The sequence below is a fragment of the Mesoplodon bidens genome (genome assembly GCF_964165515.1).
Source record: "Mesoplodon bidens genome assembly, chromosome: Y".
In the NCBI taxonomy this organism is placed as follows: Eukaryota; Metazoa; Chordata; class Mammalia; order Artiodactyla; family Ziphiidae; genus Mesoplodon; species Mesoplodon bidens.
Window position 1 is genome coordinate 14213635 of NC_138180.1, and position 14732 is coordinate 14228366.

Consider the following 14732-nt stretch of genomic DNA (forward strand, 5'->3'; position numbering starts at 1 on the left):
CAATAATCCTTGAAATTTGTCAGACCAATGCTTCATGCCCCTGTCATCACAATGTTCCACTCCCTTTCATCACAATGTACCATGACCCCTGTCATCACAATGCTCTTGACTCCAGTCATCACAATGCTTCATAAAATTTGTCATCACAATGGTCCATGCCCTCATCATCAGGAGGCTCTGTTACATTTGTCACCACAATGCTCCATGAACTTTTCACCACAATGTTCTCTGGCACTTGTCATCACAGTGTCCCATGCCTTTGGCAGCACAATGCTCCATGACCCATGTCATCACAATGCGCCATGCACTTGTCATCACAATGCTCCACAACCATGTCATCACAATGCTCCATAAACCTTGTCATCACAATGCTCCATGCACTTCTCATCAAAATGCTCTGTCACCACTGATCTCTCAATGTTCCATCACTAGTCATCACAGTACACCCTCACCTATGTCATCACAATGTACCAAGACCCCTGTCACCACAGTGTTACATGACCATATCATCACATTGCTCCATGACCCCTAACATCAAAATATTCTATAACCCCTGTCATCAAAATGCTCTATGACCCTTTTCATCTCAAGGATCCTTGACCCCTTACATCACAATGTTCCCTAAACTCTGTCAACAAAATATTCCATGTCCCTTTTCATCAAATGGCTCCGTGATCATGTCATCACCATGCTCCCTGTCTTCTCATCACAATGCACCACGCCCTTAACATCAAAATGCTCCATAACATTTGTCATCTCAAAGCTCCATGACACTTGCCATCAAAATGCTCCATGCCATTGCCATCATATTGCTCCATGAACACTCTCATCACATTGCTCAATGCCCTTGTCATCACAAAGCCCTATGACGCTTGTCATCGCAATGCTCGATGCCCTTCTCATCACAATGCTCCATGCTCTTTTCTTTACAATCTCCCATGACCCATGTATCACAGTGTTCTGTGCCCTTGTCATCACAATGATCCTTTCCCACTCTCATCCCAGTAAGACATGAAACTTTTCAGACAAATGCTCCATGCCCTTGTCATCACAAGCCTCCATTACCCCTGTCAAAACAATGCTCCATGACCCTTGCCAGTATAGTGTTCCACGGCCTTGTCATCACGATGCTCCAAAACCCCTGTATTCACAATGCTCCATGCCCTTGTCATCACAAAGCTCCATGACGCAAGTCATCAGAATGCTCCATGGCCTTCTCATTACAATGCTCCCAGCTCTTGTCATCACAATTCTCCAAGACCAATTTAATCACAATCCTCCATGCCCCTCTTCATCTGAATACTCCATGAACCCTGTCCTTCAAAATGCACCATGCCCATCATCAGAATGCTTCATGCTATTGTCATCACAATGAAATCAAAATGCTCCATGACCTCTGTCATCACAATGCTCCAAACCCTATAGATCACGACGTCCCAGAACACTTGTCATAACAATGCACAATGATGATTGCCATCAAAATTATCCATGGTCTTCTCAGCACAATGCTCCATGACATTTGTCATCACAATGCTCAATACACTTGTCATCACAATGCTCAATAACACTTGTCGTAGTATGCTCCTTGAACGCTGTCATGACAAGGCTCCATGCCTTTGTCATCACAATGTCCCATGCCCCTTTCCATGTCAATTCTCCATGAACCCTGTCATCCCAATGCACAATGTCCATCATCATAATGCTTCATGCTCTTATCATCACAATGAAATCAAAACGTTCCATGCCCTCTGTCATCACAATGCTCCAAAACCATGTGATCACAATATTCCCTAACAATTGTCATCACAATGCCCCATGACACTCATCATCACAATTACCCATGGTCTTCTCATCACAATGCTCCATGAACTTTGTCATCACAATGCTCAATGCACTTGTTATCACAATGCTCACTGACACTTGTTGTCAGTATGCTCCTTGAAACCTGTCATGACGAGGCTCGACGCCTTTTTCATCACAATGATCCATACCTTTTTCATCACAATGCTCCAAGTCCCCTGGAATCAAAATACTCCATGCTCTTGTTATCACAATGTTCCATGATGCATGTCATCAGAATGCTCCATGGCCTTCTCATCACAATCCTCCATGCCCCTGTCATCAAAATGCTACAATACTCCTGTAAACACAAGGCTCCATGGCACTTTCCATCAGAATGCTCCATGACACTTGTCATCACAAGGTTCCATGGTCTTCTCAACACAATGCTCCAGGAGCTTGTCATCATAATGCTCCTTTCCATTGCCATCACAATGCACCATGACAACTGTCATCACAACGCTCCATGACCCATGACACAACCATGATCCAGGACTCTAGGCATCAAAACGCTCCATGAAATTTGTCATCACAATGATTCATGCACTTGTCACCCCAATGTTCCATGACCCCTGTAATCACAATGCTCCATGACGCTTGTCATCACTGTGCTCCATGACACTTGTCATCACAATGTTCCATGCTTTTGTCAGCAAAAAGCTACATGACCTTGTCATCACAATGCTCCATGCGCTTGTCATCTCAATCCTCCATGAACCTTGGGATCACATTGCTTCATGCTCCTGTCATCACAATGCTCCACGCTCCTTGAAATCAAAATGATCCATGACCTCTGTCATCACAATGCTCCAAACCCTTGTGATCATAATGTTCCATAACACTTGTCATCACAACTCTTCATGATGCGTGTCATCACAATACTCCATGACCTTGTCATCACAATGCTCCATGACATTTGTCATCACAATGCTCAAGACACTTGTCATCACAATGATCCATGACACTTATCGTCAAAATGCTCCTTGAACCGTGTCATGAAAAGGATCCATGCCTTTTTCATCACAGTTCTCCATGCCCTTTACATCACAATGTTCCATGCCATTGTCATCACAATAGTTCACAAGCTTGTCATCAGAATGCTCCATGAAACTTGTCATCACAATGCTCCATGAACCCTGTCATCAAAATGCTCATGACACCAGGCATCATAATGCTCCATGTCCCTTGTCATTACAGTGCTCCGTGATGCTCGTCATCACAATTATCCATGGTATTCTCATCACAATGCTCCACGGTCTTGCCATCACAATGCTCCATGCCCTGGTCATCACAATGCTCTATGTCCCTTTTCATCAGGATTCTCCACGTCCTTGTCATCACAATTCTCCATGCACTTGTCATCACAATTCTCAATGTCCCCTGTCAAAGCAAGCAACATGCGCTTGTCATCACAATGCTTCCCGACCTTCTCATCAAAATTCTCATTTGCCCTTGTCATCACAATGCTCCATGACCCTTGGCATCACAATGCTCCAAGCCCTTGTCATCACAATAATCCATTACATTTGTCATCACAATCTTCCATGACACTTGGCATCACAATGCTCCCTGCCATTATCATCACAATGGACCATGACATATGTCATCACAATGCTCCCTGACAGCTGTCTTCACAATACTCCATGAACTTATCATCACAATGCTCCAGGCCCTTGTCATGACAATACTCCACAAGCTTTTCATCAGAATGCTCCATGACCCTTGTCATTACAGTGCTCCATGACGCTCATCATCACAATTATCCATGGTCTTCTCATCACAATGTTCCAAGGTCTTGCCATCACAATGCTCCATTCGCTGGTCATCACCATGCTACATGTCCCTTGTCGTCACAATGCACCATGACACCTCTCGTCACAATGTTATATGTTCTTGTCATCACAATTCTCCATGTATTTGTCATCGCAATGCTCCATGACACCTGTCATAGCAAGCTCCACGCGCTTGTCATCACAATGCTTCATGACCTTGTCATCGACATTCTCAGTGGCACTTGTCATGACAATGCTCCATGCCCTTGTCATCGCAATGATCCAAGACCTTGTCATCACAATCGCCCATGACACCTGGCCTCACAATGTTCCATGCAATTGTCATCACAATGGACCATGACATATATCATCACAATGCTAACTGACATCTGTCTTCACAATAATCCGTGACCTTGTCATCACAAGGCTCCATGCCCATATCATCACAATACGCCATGCCCACTGTCATCACAATAATCCTTGAAATTTGTCAGACCAATGCTTCATGCCCCTGTCATCACAATGTTCCACTCCCTTTCATCACAATGTACCATGACCCCTGTCATCACAATGCTCTTGACTCCAGTCATCACAATGCTTCATAAAATTTGTCATCACAATGGTCCATGCCCTCATCATCAGGAGGCTCTGTTACATTTGTCACCACAATGCTCCATGAACTTTTCACCACAATGTTCTCTGGCACTTGTCATCACAGTGTCCCATGCCTTTGGCAGCACAATGCTCCATGACCCATGTCATCACAATGCGCCATGCACTTGTCATCACAATGCTCCACAACCATGTCATCACAATGCTCCATAAACCTTGTCATCACAATGCTCCATGCACTTCTAATCAAAATGCTCTGTCACCACTGATCTCTCAATGTTCCATCACTAGTCATCACAGTACACCCTCACCTATGTCATCACAATGTACCAAGACCCCTGTCACCACAGTGTTACATGACCATATCATCACATTGCTCCATGACCCCTAACATCAAAATGTTCTATAACCCCTGTCATCAAAATGCTCTATGACCCTTTTCATCTCAAGGATCCTTGACCCCTTACATCACAATGTTCCCTAAACTCTGTCAACAAAATATTCCATGTCCCTTTTCATCAAATGGCTCCGTGATCATGTCATCACCATGCTCCCTGTCTTCTCATCACAATGCACCACGCCCTTTTCATCAAAATGCTCCATAACATTTGTCATCTCAAAGCTCCATGACACTTGCCATCAAAATGCTCCATGCCATTGCCATCATATTGCTCCATGAACACTCTCATCACATTGCTCAATGCCCTTGTCATCACAAAGCCCTATGACGCTTGTCATCGCAATGCTCGATGCCCTTCTCATCACAATGCTCCATGCTCTTTTCTTTACAATCTCCCATGACCCATGTATCACAGTGTTCTGTGCCCTTGTCATCACAATGATCCTTTCCCACTCTCATCCCAGTAAGACATGAAACTTTTCAGACAAATGCTCCATGCCCTTGTCATCACAAGCCTCCATTACCCCTGTCAAAACAATGCTCCATGACCCTTGCCAGTATAGTGTTCCACGGCCTTGTCATCACGATGCTCCAAAACCCCTGTAATCACAATGCTCCGTGCCCTTGTCATCACAAAGCTCCATGACGCAAGTCATCAGAATGCTCCATGGCCTTCTCATTACAATGCTCCCTGCTCTTGTCATCACAATTCTCCAAGACCAATTTAATCACAATCCTCCATGCCCCTCTTCATCTGAATACTCCATGAACCCTGTCCTTCAAAATGCACCATGCCCATCATCAGAATGCTTCATGCTATTGTCATCACAATGAAATCAAAATGCTCCATGACCTCTGTCATCACAATGCTCCAAACCCTATAGATCACGACGTCCCAGAACACTTGTCATAACAATGCACAATGATGATTGCCATCAAAATTATCCATGGTCTTCTCAGCACAATGCTCCATGACATTTGTCATCACAATGCTCAATACACTTGTCATCACAATGCTCAATAACACTTGTCGTAGTATGCTCCTTGAACGCTGTCATGACAAGGCTCCATGCCTTTGTCATCACAATGTCCCATGCCCCTTTCCATGTCAATTCTCCATGAACCCTGTCATCCCAATGCACAATGTCCATCATCATAATGCTTCATGCTCTTATCATCACAATGAAATCAAAAGGTTCCATGCCCTCTGTCATCACAATGCTCCAAAACCTTGCGATCACAATATTCCCTAACAATTGTCATCACAATGCCCCATGACACTCATCATCACAATTACCCATGGTCTTCTCATCACAATGCTCCATGAACTTTGTCATCACAATGCTCAATGCACTTGTTATCACAATGCTCACTGACACTTGTTGTCAGTATGCTCCTTGAAACCTGTCATGACGAGGCTCGACGCCTTTTTCATCACAATGATCCAAACATTTTTCATCACAATGCTCCAAGTCCCCTGGAATCAAAATACTCCATGCTCTTGTTATCACAATGTTCCATGACGCATGTCATCAGAATGCTCCATGGCCTTCTCATCACAATCCTCCATGCCCCTGTCATCAAAATGCTACAATACTCCTGTAACCACAAGGCTCCATGGCACTTTCCATCAGAATGCTCCATGACACTTGTCATCACAAGGTTCCATGGTCTTCTCAACACAATGCTCCAGGAGCTTGTCATCATAATGCTCCTTTCCATTGCCAACACAATGCACCATGACAACTGTCATCACAACGCTCCATGACCCATGACACAACCATGATCCAGGACTCTAGGCATCAAAACGCTCCATGAAATTTGTCATCACAATGATTCATGCGCTTGTCATCCCAATGTTCCATGACCCCTGTAATCACAATGCTCCATGACGCTTGTCATCACTGTGCTCCATGACACTTGTCATCACAATGTTCCATGCTTTTGTCAGCAAAAAGCTACATGAACCTGTCATCACAATGCTCCATGTGCTTGTCATCACAATCCTCCATGAACCTTGGGATCACATTGCTTCATGCTCCTGTCATCACAATGCTCCACGCTCCTTGAAATCAAAATGATCCATGACCTCTGTCATCACAATGCTCCAAACCCTTGTGATCATAATGTTCCATAACACTTGTCGTCACAACTCTTCATGATGCGTGTCATCACAATACTCCATGAACTTGTCATCACAATGCTCCATGACATTTGTCACCACAATGCTCAAGATACTTGTCATCACAATGATCCATGACACTTATCGTCAAAATGCTCCTTGAAACGTGTCATGAAAATGATCCATGCCTTTTTCATCACAAGGCTCCTTGCCATTTTCATCACAATGCTCCGTGCCATTTTCATCACAATAGTTCACAAGCTTGTCATCAGAATGCTCCATGAAACTTGTCATCACAATGCTCCATGAACCCTTTCATCAAAATGCTCATGACACCTGGCATCATAATGCTCCATGTCCCTTGTCATTACAGTGCTCCGTGATGCTCGTCATCACAATTATCCATGGTGTTCTCATCACAATGCTCCACGGTCTTGCCATCACAATGCTCCATGCCCTGGTCATCACAATGCTCTATGTCCCTTTTCATCAGGATTCTCCACGTCCTTGTCATCACAATTCTCCATGCACTTGTCATCACAATTCTCAATGTCCCCTGTCAAAGCAAGCAACATGCGCTTGTCATCACAATGCTTCCCGACCTTCTCATCAAAATTCTCATTTGCCCTTGTCATCACAATGCTCCATGACCCTTGGCATCACAATGCTCCAAGCCCTTGTCATCACAATAATCCATTACATTTGTCATCACAATCTTCCATGACACTTGGCATCACAATGCTCCCTGCCATTATCATCACAATGGACCATGACATATGTCATCACAATGCTCCCTGACAGCTGTCTTCACAATACTCCATGAACTTATCATCACAATGCTCCAGGCCCTTGTCATGACAATACTCCACAAGCTTTTCATCAGAATGCTCCATGACCCTTGTCATTACAGTGCTCCATGACGCTCATCATCACAATTATCCATGGTCTTCTCATCACAATGTTCCAAGGTCTTGCCATCACAATGCTCCATTCGCTGGTCATCACCATGCTACATGTCCCTTGTCGTCACAATGCACCATGACACCTCTCGTCACAATGTTATATGTTCTTGTCATCACAATTCTCCATGTATTTGTCATCGCAATGCTCCATGACACCTGTCATAGCAAGCTCCACGCGCTTGGCATCACAATGCTTCATGACCTTGTCATCGACATTCTCAGTGGCACTTGTCATGACAATGCTCCATGCCCTTCTCATCGCAATGATCCAAGACCTTGTCATCACAATCGCCCATGACACCTGGCCTCACAATGTTCCATGCAATTGTCATCACAATGGACCATGACATATATCATCACAATGCTAACTGACATCTGTCTTCACAATAATCCGTGACCTTGTCATCACAAGGCTCCATGCTCATATCATCACAATACGCCATGCCCACTGTCATCACAATAATCCTTGAAATTTGTCAGACCAATGCTTCATGCCCCTGTCATCACAATGTTCCACTCCCTTTCATCACAATGTACCATGACCCCTGTCATCACAATGCTCTTGACTCCAGTCATCACAATGCTTCATAAAATTTGTCATCACAATGGTCCATGCCCTCATCATCAGGAGGCTCTGTTACATTTGTCACCACAATGCTCCATGAACTTTTCACCACAATGTTCTCTGGCACTTGTCATCACAGTGTCCCATGCCTTTGGCAGCACAATGCTCCATGACCCATGTCATCACAATGCGCCATGCACTTGTCATCACAATGCTCCACAACCATGTCATCACAATGCTCCATAAACCTTGTCATCACAATGCTCCATGAACTTCTAATCAAAATGCTCTGTCACCACTGATCTCTCAATGTTCCATCACTAGTCATCACAGTACACCCTCACCTATGTCATCACAATGTACCAAGACCCCTGTCACCACAGTGTTACATGACCATATCATCACATTGCTCCATGACCCCTAACATCAAAATGTTCTATAACCCCTGTCATCAAAATGCTCTATGACCCTTTTCATCTCAAGGATCCTTGACCCCTTACATCACAATGTTCCCTAAACTCTGTCAACAAAATATTCCATGTCCCTTTTCATCAAATGGCTCCGTGATCATGTCATCACCATGCTCCCTGTCTTCTCATCACAATGCACCACGCCCTTTTCATCAAAATGCTCCATAACATTTGTCATCTCAAAGCTCCATGACACTTGCCATCAAAATGCTCCATGCCATTGCCATCATATTGCTCCATGAACACTCTCATCACATTGCTCAATGCCCTTGTCATCACAAAGCCCTATGACGCTTGTCATCGCAATGCTCGATGCCCTTCTCATCACAATGCTCCATGCTCTTTTCTTTACAATCTCCCATGACCCATGTATCACAGTGTTCTGTGCCCTTGTCATCACAATGATCCTTTCCCACTCTCATCCCAGTAAGACATGAAACTTTTCAGACAAATGCTCCATGCCCTTGTCATCACAAGCCTCCATTACCCCTGTCAAAACAATGCTCCATGACCCTTGCCAGTATAGTGTTCCACGGCCTTGTCATCACGATGCTCCAAAACCCCTGTAATCACAATGCTCCGTGCCCTTGTCATCACAAAGCTCCATGACGCAAGTCATCAGAATGCTCCATGGCCTTCTCATTTCAATGCTCCCTGCTCTTGTCATCACAATTCTCCAAGACCAATTTAATCACAATCCTCCATGCCCCTCTTCATCTGAATACTCCATGAACCCTGTCCTTCAAAATGCACCATGCCCATCATCAGAATGCTTCATGCTATTGTCATCACAATGAAATCAAAATGCTCCATGACCTCTGTCATCACAATGCTCCAAACCCTATAGATCACGACGTCCCAGAACACTTGTCATAACAATGCACAATGATGATTGCCATCAAAATTATCCATGGTCTTCTCAGCACAATGCTCCATGACATTTGTCATCACAATGCTCAATACACTTGTCATCACAATGCTCAATAACACTTGTCGTAGTATGCTCCTTGAACGCTGTCATGACAAGGCTCCATGCCTTTGTCATCACAATGTCCCATGCCCCTTTCCATGTCAATTCTCCATGAACCCTGTCATCCCAATGCACAATGTCCATCATCATAATGCTTCATGCTCTTATCATCACAATGAAATCAAAAGGTTCCATGCCCTCTGTCATCACAATGCTCCAAAACCTTGCGATCACAATATTCCCTAACAATTGTCATCACAATGCCCCATGACAGTCATCATCACAATTACCCATGGTCTTCTCATCACAATGCTCCATGAACTTTGTCATCACAATGCTCAATGCACTTGTTATCACAATGCTCACTGACACTTGTTGTCAGTATGCTCCTTGAAACCTGTCATGACGAGGCTCGACGCCTTTTTCATCACAATGATCCAAACATTTTTCATCACAATGCTCCAAGTCCCCTGGAATCAAAATACTCCATGCTCTTGTTATCACAATGTTCCATGACGCATGTCATCAGAATGCTCCATGGCCTTCTCAACACAATCCTCCATGCCCCTGTCATCAAAATGCTACAATACTCCTGTAACCAAAAGGCTCCATGGCACATTCCATCAGAATGCTCCATGACACTTGTCATCACAAGGTTCCATGGTCTTCTCAACACAATGCTCCAGGAGCTTGTCATCATAATGCTCCTTTCCATTGCCAACACAATGCACCATGACAACTGTCATCACAACGCTCCATGACCCATGACACAACCATGATCCAGGACTCTAGGCATCAAAACGCTCCATGAAATTTGTCATCACAATGATTCATGCGCTTGTCATCCCAATGTTCCATGACCCCTGTAATCACAATGCTCCATGACGCTTGTCATCACTGTGCTCCATGACACTTGTCATCACAATGTTCCATGCTTTTGTCAGCAAAAAGCTACATGACCTTGTCATCACAATGCTCCATGTGCTTGTCATCACAATCCTCCATGAACCTTGGGATCACATTGCTTCATGCTCCTGTCATCACAATGCTCCACGCTCCTTGAAATCAAAATGATCCATGACCTCTGTCATCACAATGCTCCAAACCCTTGTGAACATAATGTTCCATAACACTTGTCGTCACAACTCTTCATGATGCGTGTCATCACAATACTCCATGAACTTGTCATCACAATGCTCCATGACATGTGTCACCACAATGCTCAAGATACTTGTCATCACAATGATCCATGACACTTATCGTCAAAATGCTCCTTGAACCGTGTCATGAAAAGGATCCATGCCTTTTTCATCACAAGGCTCCTTGCCATTTTCATCACAATGCTCCATGCCATTGTCATCACAATAGTTCACAAGCTTGTCATCAGAATGCTCCATGAAACTTGTCATCACAATGCTCCATGACCCCTGTCATCAAAATGCTCATGACACCTGGCATCATAATGCTCCATGTCCCTTGTCATTACAGTGCTCCGGGATGCTCGTCATCACAATTATCCATAGTGTTCTCATCACAATGCTCCACGGTCTTGCCATCACAATGCTCCATGCCCTGGTCATCACAATGCTCCATGTCCCTTTTCATCAGGATTCTCCTCGTCCTTGTCATCACAATTCTCCATGCACTTGTCATCACAATTCTCAATGTCCCCTGTCAAAGCAAGCAACATGCGCTTGTCATCACAATGCTTCCCGACCTTCTCATCAAAATTCTCATTTGCCCTTGTCATCACAATGCTCCATGACCCTTGGCATCACAATGCTCCAAGCCCTTGTCATCACAATAATCCATTACATTTGTCATCACAATCTTCCATGACACTTGGCATCACAATGCTCCCTGCCATTATCATCACAATGGACCATGACATATGTCATCACAATGCTCCCTGACAGCTGTCTTCACAATACTCCATGAACTTATCATCACAATGCTCCAGGCCCTTGTCATGACAATACTCCACAAGCTTTTCATCAGAATGCTCCATGACCCTTGTCATTACAGTGCTCCATGACGCTCATCATCACAATTATCCATGGTCTTCTCATCACAATGTTCCAAGGTCTTGCCATCACAATGCTCCATTCGCTGGTCATCACCATGCTACATGTCCCTTGTCGTTACAATGCACCATGACACCTCTCGTCACAATGTTATATGTTCTTGTCATCACAATTCTCCATGTATTTGTCATCGCAATGTTCCATGACACCTGTCGTAGCAAGCTCCACGCGCTTGTCATCACAATGCTTCATGACCTTGTCATCGACATTCTCAGTGGCACTTGTCATGACAATGCTCCATGCCCTTGTCATCGCAATGATCCAAGACCTTGTCATCACAATTGCCCATGACACCTGGCCTCACAATGTTCCATGCAATTGTCATCACAATGGACCATGACATATATCATCACAATGCTAACTGACATCTGTCTTCACAATAATCCGTGACCTTGTCATCACAAGGCTCCATGCCCATATCATCACAATACGCCATGCCCACTGTCATCACAATAATCCTTGAAATTTGTCAGACCAATGCTTCATGCCCCTGTCATCACAATGTTCCACTCCCTTTCATCACAATGTACCATGACCCCTGTCATCACAATGCTCTTGACTCCAGTCATCACAATGCTTCATAAAATTTGTCATCACAATGGTCCATGCCCTCATCATCAGGAGGCTCTGTTACATTTGTCACCACAATGCTCCATGAACTTTTCACCACAATGTTCTCTGGCACTTGTCATCACAGTGTCCCATGCCTTTGGCAGCACAATGCTCCATGACCCATGTCATCACAATGCGCCATGCACTTGTCATCACAATGCTCCACAACCATGTCATCACAATGCTCCATAAACCTTGTCATCACAATGCTCCATGCACTTCTAATCAAAATGCTCTGTCACCACTGATCTCTCAATGTTCCATCACTAGTCATCACAGTACACCCTCACCTATGTCATCACAATGTACCAAGACCCCTGTCACCACAGTGTTACATGACCATATCATCACATTGCTCCATGACCCCTAACATCAAAATGTTCTATAACCCCTGTCATCAAAATGCTCTATGACCCTTTTCATCTCAAGGATCCTTGACCCCTTACATCACAATGTTCCCTAAACTCTGTCAACAAAATATTCCATGTCCCTTTTCATCAAATGGCTCCGTGATCCTGTCATCACCATGCTCCCTGTCTTCTCATCACAATGCACCACGCCCTTTTCATCAAAATGCTCCATAACATTTGTCATCTCAAAGCTCCATGACACTTGCCATCAAAATGCTCCATGCCATTGCCATCATATTGCTCCATGAACACTCTCATCACATTGCTCAATGCCCTTGTCATCACAAAGCCCTATGACGCTTGTCATCGCAATGCTCGATGCCCTTCTCATCACAATGCTCCATGCTCTTTTCTTTACAATCTCCCATGACCCATGTATCACAGTGTTCTGTGCCCTTGTCATCACAATGATCCTTTCCCACTCTCATCCCAGTAAGACATGAAACTTTTCAGACAAATGCTCCATGCCCTTGTCATCACAAGCCTCCATTACCCCTGTCAAAACAATGCTCCATGACCCTTGCCAGTATAGTGTTCCACGGCCTTGTCATCACGATGCTCCAAAACCCCTGTATTCACAATGCTCCATGCCCTTGTCATCACAAAGCTCCATGACGCAAGTCATCAGAATGCTCCATGGCCTTCTCATTACAATGCTCCCAGCTCTTGTCATCACAATTCTCCAAGACCAATTTAATCACAATCCTCCATGCCCCTCTTCATCTGAATACTCCATGAACCCTGTCCTTCAAAATGCACCATGCCCATCATCAGAATGCTTCATGCTATTGTCATCACAATGAAATCAAAATGCTCCATGACCTCTGTCATCACAATGCTCCAAACCCTATAGATCACGACGTCCCAGAACACTTGTCATAACAATGCACAATGATGATTGCCATCAAAATTATCCATGGTCTTCTCAGCACAATGCTCCATGACATTTGTCATCACAATGCTCAATACACTTGTCATCACAATGCTCAATAACACTTGTCGTAGTATGCTCCTTGAACGCTGTCATGACAAGGCTCCATGCCTTTGTCATCACAATGTCCCATGCCCCTTTCCATGTCAATTCTCCATGAACCCTGTCATCCCAATGCACAATGTCCATCATCATAATGCTTCATGCTCTTATCATCACAATGAAATCAAAACGTTCCATGCCCTCTGTCATCACAATGCTCCAAAACCATGTGATCACAATATTCCCTAACAATTGTCATCACAATGCCCCATGACACTCATCATCACAATTACCCATGGTCTTCTCATCACAATGCTCCATGAACTTTGTCATCACAATGCTCAATGCACTTGTTATCACAATGCTCACTGACACTTGTTGTCAGTATGCTCCTTGAAACCTGTCATGACGAGGCTCGACGCCTTTTTCATCACAATGATCCATACCTTTTTCATCACAATGCTCCAAGTCCCCTGGAATCAAAATACTCCATGCTCTTGTTATCACAATGTTCCATGATGCATGTCATCAGAATGCTCCATGGCCTTCTCATCACAATCCTCCATGCCCCTGTCATCAAAATGCTACAATACTCCTGTAAACACAAGGCTCCATGGCACTTTCCATCAGAATGCTCCATGACACTTGTCATCACAAGGTTCCATGGTCTTCTCAACACAATGCTCCAGGAGCTTGTCATCATAATGCTCCTTTCCATTGCCATCACAATGCACCATGACAACTGTCATCACAACGCTCCATGACCCATGACACAACCATGATCCAGGACTCTAGGCATCAAAACGCTCCATGAAATTTGTCATCACAATGATTCATGCACTTGTCACCCCAATGTTCCATGACCCCTGTAATCACAATGCTCCATGACGCTTGTCATCACTGTGCTCCATGACACTTGTCATCACAATGTTCCATGCTTT